Raw genomic sequence first — 12,500 nt, 5'->3', positions numbered from 1 at the left:
GAATCTCTTCGATGTTATATAAATATATATTTATGAATTCCAATTTGAATAAAACAAACTTCAAATATCATTTGAAAAATTAAAAGAAAAAACACGTTTATCTTGAGATGATGATGACAATTTCCCTATGCCATTCAAGTTGGTGGATCAATGTTGAAAGGATTTGTGCTTTGGCCTCAAATTTTGCAGTCAACTTTTCTTCATTTGGTTTTTATGTACTCATCTCCCACCCCCATATTATGCATCTGATGAAGCTGAATTTCGTTGTGTTATTGGGTTCTACTATTTATACTTTTTGAATAAAACGATCAGTAATTATATGGGTTAATCACTTTGTTGGCTTAACGTTCAAATTTGATAAAAATATTCGAGCGTAAAGAAAGCCCAAATCAAGGGTCAAAATGTTGATCCAGACAGAGGTATCATATTATTACGGGTGAGTTCATAGTTTAGATCAAGATGTTTTAGTATTATTTTATGTCCACATTACGGTTACTATACGTTTTTGTTATTTATCTGATTCGGTCCAGATCAGGGCTCATTCATTTATTTCATTACGCTGAAAATGACCATTTTTGACACCCACCCACCCACCCCTTCGTAACGCTTTTTGTATGAATATTCTACAAATTTTGTATGAGTCGTAACATCGCGAGGACACCCACCCACCCCCTTCAGCGTTATGAAATTTGTGAATAAGCCCTCAGTTGTATAATCAGGGCAGGGATGGGAAATGTACTGTAGCAAACATTTACCAACTCGACATTCACATTTGTCTACACGACTGTCAAAATCCAAAGCAAACCATGAACGTCCAAAACTAAAAAAAAAATCACGGCTCTTCAAAACTGTAATCTTCTTCTTCGCAACGTTTTTTCAAACCCGAATGCGAAATGACTCGAGCACAGTGGTGCCACGATTTTTCCGGTTTTCGGGGTTTTGCATTTTTACTCGATAAAGGCAGCATGAAATTGAACTTGTTTATATGTATCGCAACGGAATGATTGTGCTCTTGCTGTTAGCGCTAATAGATTTCAATTAGTTGAAAACACAAGCGAAATATTAGCGATTGAATTATTTAACATTTTTTTCAATCAATCACTTCGAGATGGCTGCCCGAAAACGGTCATAGTGGAGAGACAAAAACAGTCAAGCAGTGTGTGAACCGTTGGCAGCGCAACACCTGATGGTATTGATGCTGCTGCTGCTTTGTGTTTTGGTTGACTGGCAGAATCGATGAACTGTGGCAAATTGTGATCACAGTTCTCAAGCCTGAATCAGAGATTGAATCCTGAGAAAATTGAGAGAATCTCTCACGTATCGCTCTCTGTAACATGCTGCAGATTATGAGAGACTGTTTATCGTATACTGCTACAAGTTTGATCAGATTGAGGGGATAGTAGTGCATGATAAAACCCCTCTAAACACGCTCCAAGTCTGGGGGACACTATTGCTATTGGAAGTTCGTGGATTGTTTATCGTACCAGTAAAGAAAAATACCTATCCCCAATGGTAAACAAGCGAGAAAAATGGATTTTATCATCGCTCTTGGTTGGGGCTCTCGCTCGCTGCTTCCATTTATCAGACTTGTTACACCTTGCGATACAATGACGATCGTGGACCGCAACAGATGGGATGTTTTTCTTTGCTTGCCTTGATCGTGCTTCATACTCAAATTAGAGCGAATTCTGCAATGCTTGTGTATAATATAACAATATTTCTTGATGGAAAAAATATGTATTCGATGATTTGGGTTTGCCTAAATAACACAGCGTAACAAAAATGACATTTTTACGTGTCTTAAGGATCAAATTATATGTCTCTAGTAGATTTGGGATTGCAGAATCTGATGGCGTTCTCAGAAATATTCCAGCACGTCACAATTTTTAGCTACAGGTCACCAAAGTTGTATAAAACACTGGTTCTGTTGATGTTTACATAAAATTTAAAGTAGGTATGATTTATCTATTTTTTTTTTGTAATCTTATACAACAAGCATGCAAATAGAACCATATTTTGAGCATCGAAAGTATTATGAAATTTGTTGGCAAATTGAGCAAATAAATTGCCATACAAGCAGGTGAATTTGCATGCAAGTTGTTTGAAATAGTCAAGTTTTGCATTCTCAAAAACTAGACGTCTTATGATATTTTTGAAAATGGCAATGGATTCAGCAACCCTTACTTAAGTAAGTAGCAATATTTTGGTGCTTGAGGCAAAAGTTTGGATCATTTGGATTTCGTGTACTACTACTGTAATCCAAAGATACTTGGGTTTATTCTACGAGTGGCGTGAGGTGAGAATTGTCGATCTCGTATAGCGAGGTGACAATTCTCAACTCGAGTGAAGTGACTTGCCGTGTAAATCAAATGGAGAGTCACTTCACCCGAGTAGACAGTTGTCACCTCGCTATACGAGACCGACAATTGTCACCTCACGCCACTCGTAGAATAAGCCTAACTATCTATGAAGAGAAATCGATTAGAGTAAGGTGGGACAAAAGTTCGACCTTAGTGGTATAATCAAAATTTTCAGAAATACAATAGCAGTTGAAACAAAATAAATATCATACAGTGAACCTTCAACATATGTGCTATAATTTTGCTGAACTAACTTGTGTCAAAATATTTACTCATTTTTAGTTATTGGCATGTCTACCTATCTCAAGTGATATTCATTATTCTACCATATGACTCTGGTACCTTTTACTTGTTTGTACCTACAAAATTTTTGAGCAATAAATACTGGCGCAAAAAAGAGACTTCTTGAATTGATTAACATATTATTTTATTCTTTATTTACAGGATATAAAAGTTTCAACAGTTTCAAAATTGATAGTTAAAAAAAAACTTTTGCCCAGGGCAAGAGTTCGAATGTGGTGTGAGGCAAAAGTTCGCTGGCTAAAACACAAAATATTGATGCATTTATGATAGGCATACTGTATACAAGCCGTGAGCTTTTGTTTGCTGTAAAATATACACTAAATTTTCATCAAAAAATTGCACAAAACAAGGTAATTACCGGGTACCCCCGTTGATTTGACCACATTTAATTTGAACACTTTTTAATCTTTACCCCGCTAATTTCCACATCGTTCAAAATAAAAATGGTTTAAACGTCATTTAGCTCCTGGAACAGAGTAAAGTGAAATGGAACGCTGTGGAACGGAGTGCAGAATCAAAACAAAACAGTGAAAGAGATTTCTAGTGTGACTAGATGTTCAATTTCAAAATGAGCCCCGATGGTTTGCATGAGGTATCGTTCAAATTAGCGGGGGTGCACGGTATTATACTTAACGCAAGATATGTATTATGCTTGGAAGGATGCGATTACAAATTAAATTGTTTTAAATTTAGAAATTCAACAGCTCTGGTGTGCATTGCTGTTTCAAATATTTTGTATTAGGTTAGAGGCATAGGTGTTGGCCAGCCTAAGAAAATATATTTCTAATAAATATATGGAAAGCCTGCAAATACATTATATGAAACCTTTCAATTTATTTTATCGTTATGTTTGAAAAATATATAAACTGAACAGACCACTTGTTTTGCAAATCTCAAAACCGGTGATTTTACCCAACTTCTTAATGAATCAACCTATATGAAATTGATTCAATCATATTAAAGCGTCCAAAGTGAGTGGCCCATGTAGTGACAACAATAAAACAGCTCCGTAGTAAGAATTGTTATCGGAATTCCAGATTCACGTGGACAGATGTGGTCCCCGAAACAACCCGGAACATCCGTAAAGTGATGAAGTAGAAGTGATGTAAGAAAAATTAATATATTCTAAAATTGATCGAAAAGTTACCTTACTATCATAATTCAAAGTAGAGGTACTTATAAGGTAAATAGTACATCAAGTTCTATTAATCACAGCCTTCTTACAGGTCAACACCCGGATTTTTAACGTTATGCAAATTTTTAGCACTGAAAATATGTGTTTTATAATAATAGAGAAAATTGATTATAAATTTCTTCAACGGATTCACACCCGAATTCTTGCTAGAACTGCTCTATAAATTCCTTCAGTAAATTTTACAAGAATTCTTCAAGAGATAGCTTCAGATATTTCTCCAAAAGATTAGTATAGAAATGGCTTTCCTTGGAGCCGAAATTGCTCATAGAATCTTCTTGAAATTTATGTCCAAAATTCTTGATAAATTTTACCATGTATATTAACATTCATTTTTGAGTTGATCATTATGATTCCTATAGACAATCCTTACACGATAGATGGAAGATATTTTCGATTCTAGAATCTAGAATCTAGATCAATCTCTGGAAAAAAAAATACTTGAAAAAACTTTCACAATTATTAAATAAATTTGTGGTTATACTTCAAAAGAAATTTCTGAGTTGCTCAAAAAATAATAAGCCAAAGATTACCAAAAATCATCTGGACGAATCCTTCAAGGAAACCTCTGACATAATTTGGTAGGGATTTGAAATTATTTTTAAAGGAATTCCTGTAGAAACCCTCAGAGGTTTTCCTGGACGTATATCAAGAGAAATTACATGACAAGATTAAGTGACAATTTTATTGGAAGCAATAAAAAGTACATTCCAAATTTTACAATGGAAGCTGTAGCGATAATCCTTTAACGAAAATCCTTAGAGAATGTCGAACTAGAAGTTTTTACATGTATTTTGGAAATTAAATACTGAAAAGAATTAGGGATGTTTTATTCCACGAAGAAAACTAAAAAAACTTACAGGAATAGGTTTGACTACAATTGGAATAATATTTGGAAAAAATATGAAAGATTGTTTAGAACAATTCTATGAGGAACTTTTGAATGATTGTCTGGATGATTTTTAGTAGAATTAGGAAAAATCCAGAATAAATACTTCCATGAGTATTCTCAATAATAATTAGAAATTTCCTTGTGAGGTTTTCAGCAGAACTTCTAATTCTCTTGAAATAAACTTATAGAAATTCCTCGAGGAATAGTTGGAGAAGTTTCAGACATTCAGAGAGAATTTTAAAAGAATCTCATAACAAATAGTTGAATACTGAAAGAATTTTTCATAGAGTTAAAAAAAATCTTCACGGGGACTTTTCCCCGTGCATGCATGCATGGAGGAACAAAAAGAGAATAACTTTAAGGAATTATTGGATAATAAACGAGTCTACTAGTACACGACACTGAAGACGGCTTTACAGTTGAGGTCGATATACGCGTTTCTGTCAAATGATACAAACTTTAAGGGAATTGAATGGCATAATACTAAATCCGTTATTTATTTTATAATTGGATCCTAATAAGTATTCCTACTTCAGGAATTTCTCTCGGAATTTTTAGAGAGATTTATGAAGTTATTCCTTTGGTATACGATAAAACTAATCAATAATCCTATTGCTAAATTCTTAGATAAACTTTTGGAGAGACTCAAATTTGAGCCTGCAAATGAATTCTTTACTGAATTTCAAAGGAATATTCTGTATGATTCTTGTAGTAATTCAAAAAAAAAAAAAATTAGGAATTCATTAATGCCTTCAGACAACTTTCAAGAAAAATTCTTGGTAAATTCGTCGATGAAATTTTATGAAAAATCTTCTTCTTTCTGGCGTTACGTCCCCACTGAGACAGAACCTGCTTCTCAGCTTACTGTTCTTATGAGCACTTCCACAGTTATTAACTGAGAGCTTACTATGCCAATTACCATTGTTTTGCATGCGTATATCGTGTGGCCGGTACGATGATACTTTATGCCCTGGGAAGTCGAGAAAATTTCCAACCCGAAAAGATCCTCGGCCGGTGGGATTCGAACCCACGACCCTCAGCTTGGTCTTGCTGAATAGCTGCGCGTTTACCGCTACGGCTATCTGGGCCCCTATTATGGAAAATACCTGGTGTAATTTACAAATAAATCTGTAGAGTTTTTCTTGGAAAAATCTTTGAGATTTTCGAGAAAGGCTAGTAGAATTGTAGAGAAATTTTTATAGATTTTTTTGATTTTTTTTGTCTTGAGAATCGATTTGAAAATCTTGGATATGTCCTGGGAGTTTAGTAGAGGAATAGCTGAAGTGTTCATAAAAAAAAGTTTATATTCATAAAAAAATACATCCCGCAAAAAAAATAAAATAAACGGAGATGCTTAAATTTAAAATTACTTGTAATCTTTGAAAAAAAAAGGCAATTTTTCATTGAAATTCCTTAGATATTCAAAGAAAATATTACGAGAGTTGCTGAAGAATGCTTCGAGGGCTTTAACAAGGCTATCAGAGGAACTGTGCAACTAATATTCATGAAATCCTTCAACAATTGCTTCCTGTGGTAATCAAAGAACCCATGATGAATTTTCGGGGGATCTGATTGGAAAATTTTCTGTGGATTCACTAATTGCATTGAAGAAATTCTTGTAGAGCTCATTAAGGTTCCATTAAGGTCTCAAAGAAATACAAAAAAATTAAGTCTGCTAAAAAATTTCATACGGATAGGTGAGAAATCTAACCTAGGATAACTATTAGAAAAAATATCTTTTAACAACTACCGAAAAGCCAAATTATATGTAATTTTTAGCTTTTCGGTAGTTGTTAAACTTCCACTCGGATGATTAGCCGTAAACCACGATTCATAATTAAAAACAAGTAAATATCTTTTATTTTTATTTTTTTTACATAATTCCATCTGATTCATCACTTTACTGATGTTCCGGGTTTTTCGGGGACCAAATCTGTCCACATGAATCTATGGAGCTGTTTTTATTGTTATTACTACATGAGCCACTCACTTTGGACGCTTTTGGTACCAAGTATTTTATATTTCAATGGGAACTCAGATTGATGCTAGTCCACAGATGAACCAAGACCAGGTTCCCGTTAACTAGAAAAAATTTCTGAACATGGTTATTACTATTAAGTTTGCTTTTGTTGGCCGCAGCTCTATCGCAAATTGAATTTTACGGGATAAATGAACTATCGTGATATTTTCTTCTTCCAGCTCTGTTTTACGGATGTTCCGGTTTGATTATGGAACCATGTTTACCCACACAAGGGGCCCAGATAGCCGTAGCGGTAAACGCGCAGCTATTCAGCAAGACCAGGCTGAGGGTCGTGGGTTCGAATCCCACCGGTCGAGGATCTTTTCGGGTTGGAAATTTTCTCGACTTCCCAGGGCATAGAGTATCTTCGTACCTGCCCACGATATACGCATGCAAAAATGGTCATTGGCTCAGTAAGCTCTCGGCTAATAACTGTAGATGTGCTCTGAGATGCAGGCTCTGCCCCAGTGGGGACGTTAATGCCAGAAAGAAGAAAATATTTGGCCACACAAAACACAAAAAATATACAATTAACTGCAACTCTGATGATTAAATAATACGACAATATATTTACAATCGTACACCGTAGGGGACTCAGGTTGGTTCTTGGCTTTAACTGGCCAGGGTTAAGTCTCCGGTCAACGGGACCGTCATCAATCAATTCAGCAGGCTTTTCTCGGTCTGGAATAATCTGATTCCGTTACCCAGCCGAGATATTCTATTTAGTCCCGTTTTCGACCTCGTTTGTGTCGTTTGAGCACTGTAGTGATTTTTCTAAAGAAATCCCTGGAATAATTCTTGAAGAAATCCCAGGAGAAATCTTTGGAGCATTCCATGAAGAGATTTTCCAAAAGGAATTAATGTAGAGCATTTACTAGAGGAATTTTGTAGAGATTTTCCTAAAATAATCCCGGAAGTAATTCTTTGGATAATTTATGATCAAATTCCGGTAGGAATTCATAGGAACATATTCAAGCATATTTGCGGCGCTTCACACATTTTCGCGAACATTTTTGGAATTAGTTTTATACCTAAGTAGACCTTGGTGAACCTTCGTGAAGTTTCGCATATAGGGTTTGTCTTTTGTTGCGGTATTCCCTATTATTGCGGTATAAGAATAAAACCCTCCATATTATTCGAAAACTCTGTTTTCTTTGGATGTTATTGATGATGATGAAAGCTTATACTATTCTCAAATTGACCAAATGAATGCTTTCAAAATTAAACGGTTTTGATCGTTGGAAGAACAGTTTTAAGTGATGCATCAAGAAAAGCCTATATTTTTAACTTACATGATAAATGTGGAATTTTGAAAATAATTCTTTTTTCTTTGTGAAAAAGCATATACCGCAGTAATAGGACAATGAAAATTGCTTTCAGCCTATTATTGCGGTATCTGTAAATCACACTCAAAAATTCAAAATTTCTATAGTTATACTAAATTTTATTGCTACAAACATGTTTTATATTATTACGATACTATCATGTGACTTTATTTTGGGTCATTCATACATTTATCCATTCAAACAAAAGATTCTGTTTACCTTTGCTTTTTAGTTTATCTTATTTATAAACACATTTCAAATAAACACAACAAAAATCACGAAAACTGATTGAAAATCGGTACACATGCCAAAAACGCGTTGAGAAACTAAGAAGTAAGATGATCACAGGGAAGCAATCTTTTAAAATTGAATTGGATTGGTGATTTTTTTCTCATTTAGCGACTAGTGGTCTCAGATGGAAAAACGTAGACTATTAACATTAATATTATCCAGCTATGATGAAAAAGGAGACGAAACCAGCAAAAAATCATTCGATTTTGTTGATTTGTTTTCGAATCAAGACATAAAGTAATCAATGAATTTCTTTATAGATATGTCCAAAGTCACACAAACTCAAGTCAGACACACCGTGCAGTGTCATTAGCACGAAGGGAGCATAATTTCAATGCTCGAACTATATGTGGCATTGAAAGTATACTGAATGTAATAAAATATATGTTTTTTGGTATACCGCAATAATGAGACGAAGGAAGAGCTTCAGATTTATGTTAAAAAATGTGTTTTTGATTTCAAAATTAACTGTTTTTACCTCACTATACTCCAGATGAAGGATAGTTTCAACAATTCACATTGCAAAATATTACAATAGTTAGGTTTTGGACACTGAAATACTATTTAAATTTAAATTTAAATCCAAACATAAAAAATCGCCACAAGGAATTCGACACAATCCATTTGGTTTTGGGGCATAAATCCGAGTAATTTTATCGAATTGTCCAGATTGCCCATTTTCGGGACTCCAGGAACCGGTTCCGCCTGGACCACACTGGACCAAATTTTTCAGGGGATGTGCGCCGGTAATTGGTTTCTTATTATCCATCAACCGAATAGTACCGGTGTGGATAACATATTCAAAACTGCGATGGAAACTTACTTTTCGGATGTTCCTTGTTTCCAGAATTACATGTTTAGTTACAAAACTACAGGTTGTCAAAGTAAGGGTCTCTAAAAGGACTATTTTCAGATGTAGCAGAGCTCCGGTGATCAAATCCGGATTTCCGGGAGGATTTCTGAAACTAGACATGTGTGCCTTTGATTTAAGCCCAACAGAACTAAATTCGGACAACACACTGATTTTTGCGAGGTGTTTGAATTTTCGGGTCGAAAATGACCCTAAGTCAAAATTTGTAACTTTTTGTTAGGGACTAAGGAAGGTTAATATCAAAATAGCTTTTTCGGGAAAAATGTCCCCACAAGACTGTGGCTCACGAGCCTCCACATTTGTTAATCCGGCCCTGACACATTTAGTAATCAACTTGAACTCAGTGGTAACAGAATTTAGTATTATTTAGATGTTCAACGAACTAATTTGTGATCTCATTTATGTAATGTTGGCTGTTAATTCATCCAATATGATAACAAACTTAGTTATTACATGGTGAGGTTCCGGGTCATTTGGCTAAATGCCGTTTAGCCGAAACAGAAAATAATAGTGAACTACAGATAGCATGTGAGTATTTTTTCTTTTCTCTGCTAGCGGTAATAGTGGCCAGCAGAGGTTTTTGCATTATGTTTGTAGTCAGCTCTTGACAGTGACTAAAACGGTTCACGACTTATCATGGAATACACAAGACAAGGCAGTATTTTTCACGGTGCTCCCCTGACCGTTATTATCAGAAAAAAATCTCCATCAAATCTGTGCTCACCAGTCGATTTCTATAGCTAAGCGGCATGTCTGGGCAAAATTTTTAAAAAAATCGTAGGGCCCGTTTTGAAGTTACGCCCTTTTGAATGTGTAAGTCTACTAATTCAAAGGAAATCTGAAATATTTGAACAAGTTTTCATTGGCCGTGATTATCAGACTAGATATAATATTAAAATTTGCATCAAAATTGGTTCATATAGTTATTTGTAACTTCTGGGAGGAGTTTTGAATGAGAAGATATACGAAACTTGGAGTTACGTCCTTTTGGAAGCGTAACTATTGAAAACACTAATTTCCAATAGATTAAAAAGGCATTCTTTTAAGCAGGCATTCCGTTAAGCATGTTCAAATATTTTCAATGACACATTGCACTTATATGTCACCAAGTTCTTTCACAATTGTTTATTTTTTCAGAGGCTCAAGCGCTGTAAGGCATTACGGAGCAATTTTCGTCTCATTATTATTTATAAAATATTGTTATGGTCCAACTAGCTACCTTGGGCCTTCCTTAGCCGAGTGGCTGGAGTCCGCGGCTACAAAGCAAAGACATGCTGGAGGTGATTGGATTCAATTCTTGGTCGGTCCAGGATCTCTTCATAATGGAAATTTCCTTGACTTCTCTGGGCATAGAGTATTTTCGTACCTGCCATACGATATGTGAATGCGAAAATGGCAGCTTTGGCAAAGAAAGCTCTCAGTTAATAACTGTGGAAGTACTCATAAGAACACTACGCTGAGAAGCAGGCTCTGTTCCAGTGAAGACGTAATGCCAATAAGAAAAAACAGAAGATACCGGCTATTGCGGATAATTTTGTACTGCATCAGAGCATAAACTTAAATTGCTGAGTAATGCACAATTGGCCAAACTATAGAACTCTAGACCACTGTCAATACTTTTGTGATCATTTGTAGCATACTTTACTACATTAAAATCTTCTTCTTCTTTCTGGCTTTACGTCCCAACTGGGACAAAGCCTACTTCTCAGATTTGTGTTCTTATGAGCACTTCCACAGTTATTAACAGAGAGCTTTCTTTGCCGATTGACCATTTTTGCATGTGTATATTGTGTGGCAGGTACGAAGATAGTCTATGCCTTGGGAATCGAGAAAATTTCCTTTAAGAAAAGATCCTCGACCAGCGGGATTCGAACCCACGACCCTCAGCATGGTCATGCTGAATAGCTGCGTGTTTACCGCTACGGCTATCTGGGCCCATTACATTACAATATAAATTTCAAAAATCTAAAATTTTACCTTTGGGTTTCTTGGTCTTTTTTATTACACAAACACGTAAGAGCTCTGTATAAATACAATAGTGAAAGAATTGTATAAATCAATCAATCCATTCTCGTGATAACACGTGAAGAGAAAGCCTCAGTACTTGAAATATGCTTAAGAAGAGTAAGAAACATTCGGTATTATTTGGTTTCATTGAATTTAAAATCATAACACTTTCAGAGCTTTATGTTACATGTCTCTCTTGAAAATCAAACTCTCTTGAGAAGATTCTATACCTTAACTCCGAATTTCATGAACCCGAGTGTCATCACCCTGAACGCACTATCACACTGATTGTTATTATCCCGAATATATAATTACCTTGCATGACATTGTCCTGTGAAAATGGAAATCGAAGTAATGCCATCCTAGATACTGGAGCTTACGGAGATGGTCTTCGGGTATCCGGGTAATGGAATTCAAAGTCAAGGGGTATAATTTTGAAAAGATATATAAAACATAGTTAAAACAGAGTTGTTCATGGATTTTACATAAATTTTAGTTTTGATTACCGGAGAATTGTAAATTGTTCTGTGGCCCTGTTGATAACCTGCTGGTCTACATACAAGAATATGGTTTCAATCCTCAATGACTCAAAAGTACAAACGAATAAAAAAACATATTTTAGGAGCTTCTCTGAGTTTTCTAAATTCACAGAGACAAACATTCCAAATCAAGCTTTGTAAACGCTACAATTTTGAATTCCATTAAACAAAATAACAACGGATGTTCTAAACTTTGCATTCTTTTCTTCCATTTTGTATCGCTGCTTTCTACCTTTTTAATTTTATTTTATTCCACACACTGCTACCCATAGCCGAAAACTTAACTCATAAAGTATTCCTTGACGTATACTTCGCTTCGATGTACAACTGTTAACAACCAATTGCATGTAAAATAATCTGAATCGTGAGTACATGGTTTCACCAAGCTAGCCAGAATATTGTGCTACAAGAACTAATTTTGTTACATGATGAAATTAGCTCCGTAATGCCTTAAAACACTTGAGCCTATGGAAAATCAGTTGATTGTGAAATACTTCGGCGGCATATGAGTGCAATGTGCCATTGAAAACATTTGAATATGCTCAAAGGTATAAGAATGCCTAATTTATCTATTGGAAATTATTGTTTTGAATGGTTACGCTTCCAAAAGGACGTAACTCCAAATTTCGTCTATCTTCTCATTCAAAACTCCTCCTAGAAGTTACAAATAACTTTACAAACCAATTTTGATTCAAATTTC

Source organism: Aedes aegypti, chromosome 1 (genome assembly GCF_002204515.2).
Source record: "Aedes aegypti strain LVP_AGWG chromosome 1, AaegL5.0 Primary Assembly, whole genome shotgun sequence".
NCBI lineage: Eukaryota > Metazoa > Arthropoda > Insecta > Diptera > Culicidae > Aedes > Aedes aegypti.
This window is presented reverse-complemented; position numbering follows the sequence as displayed.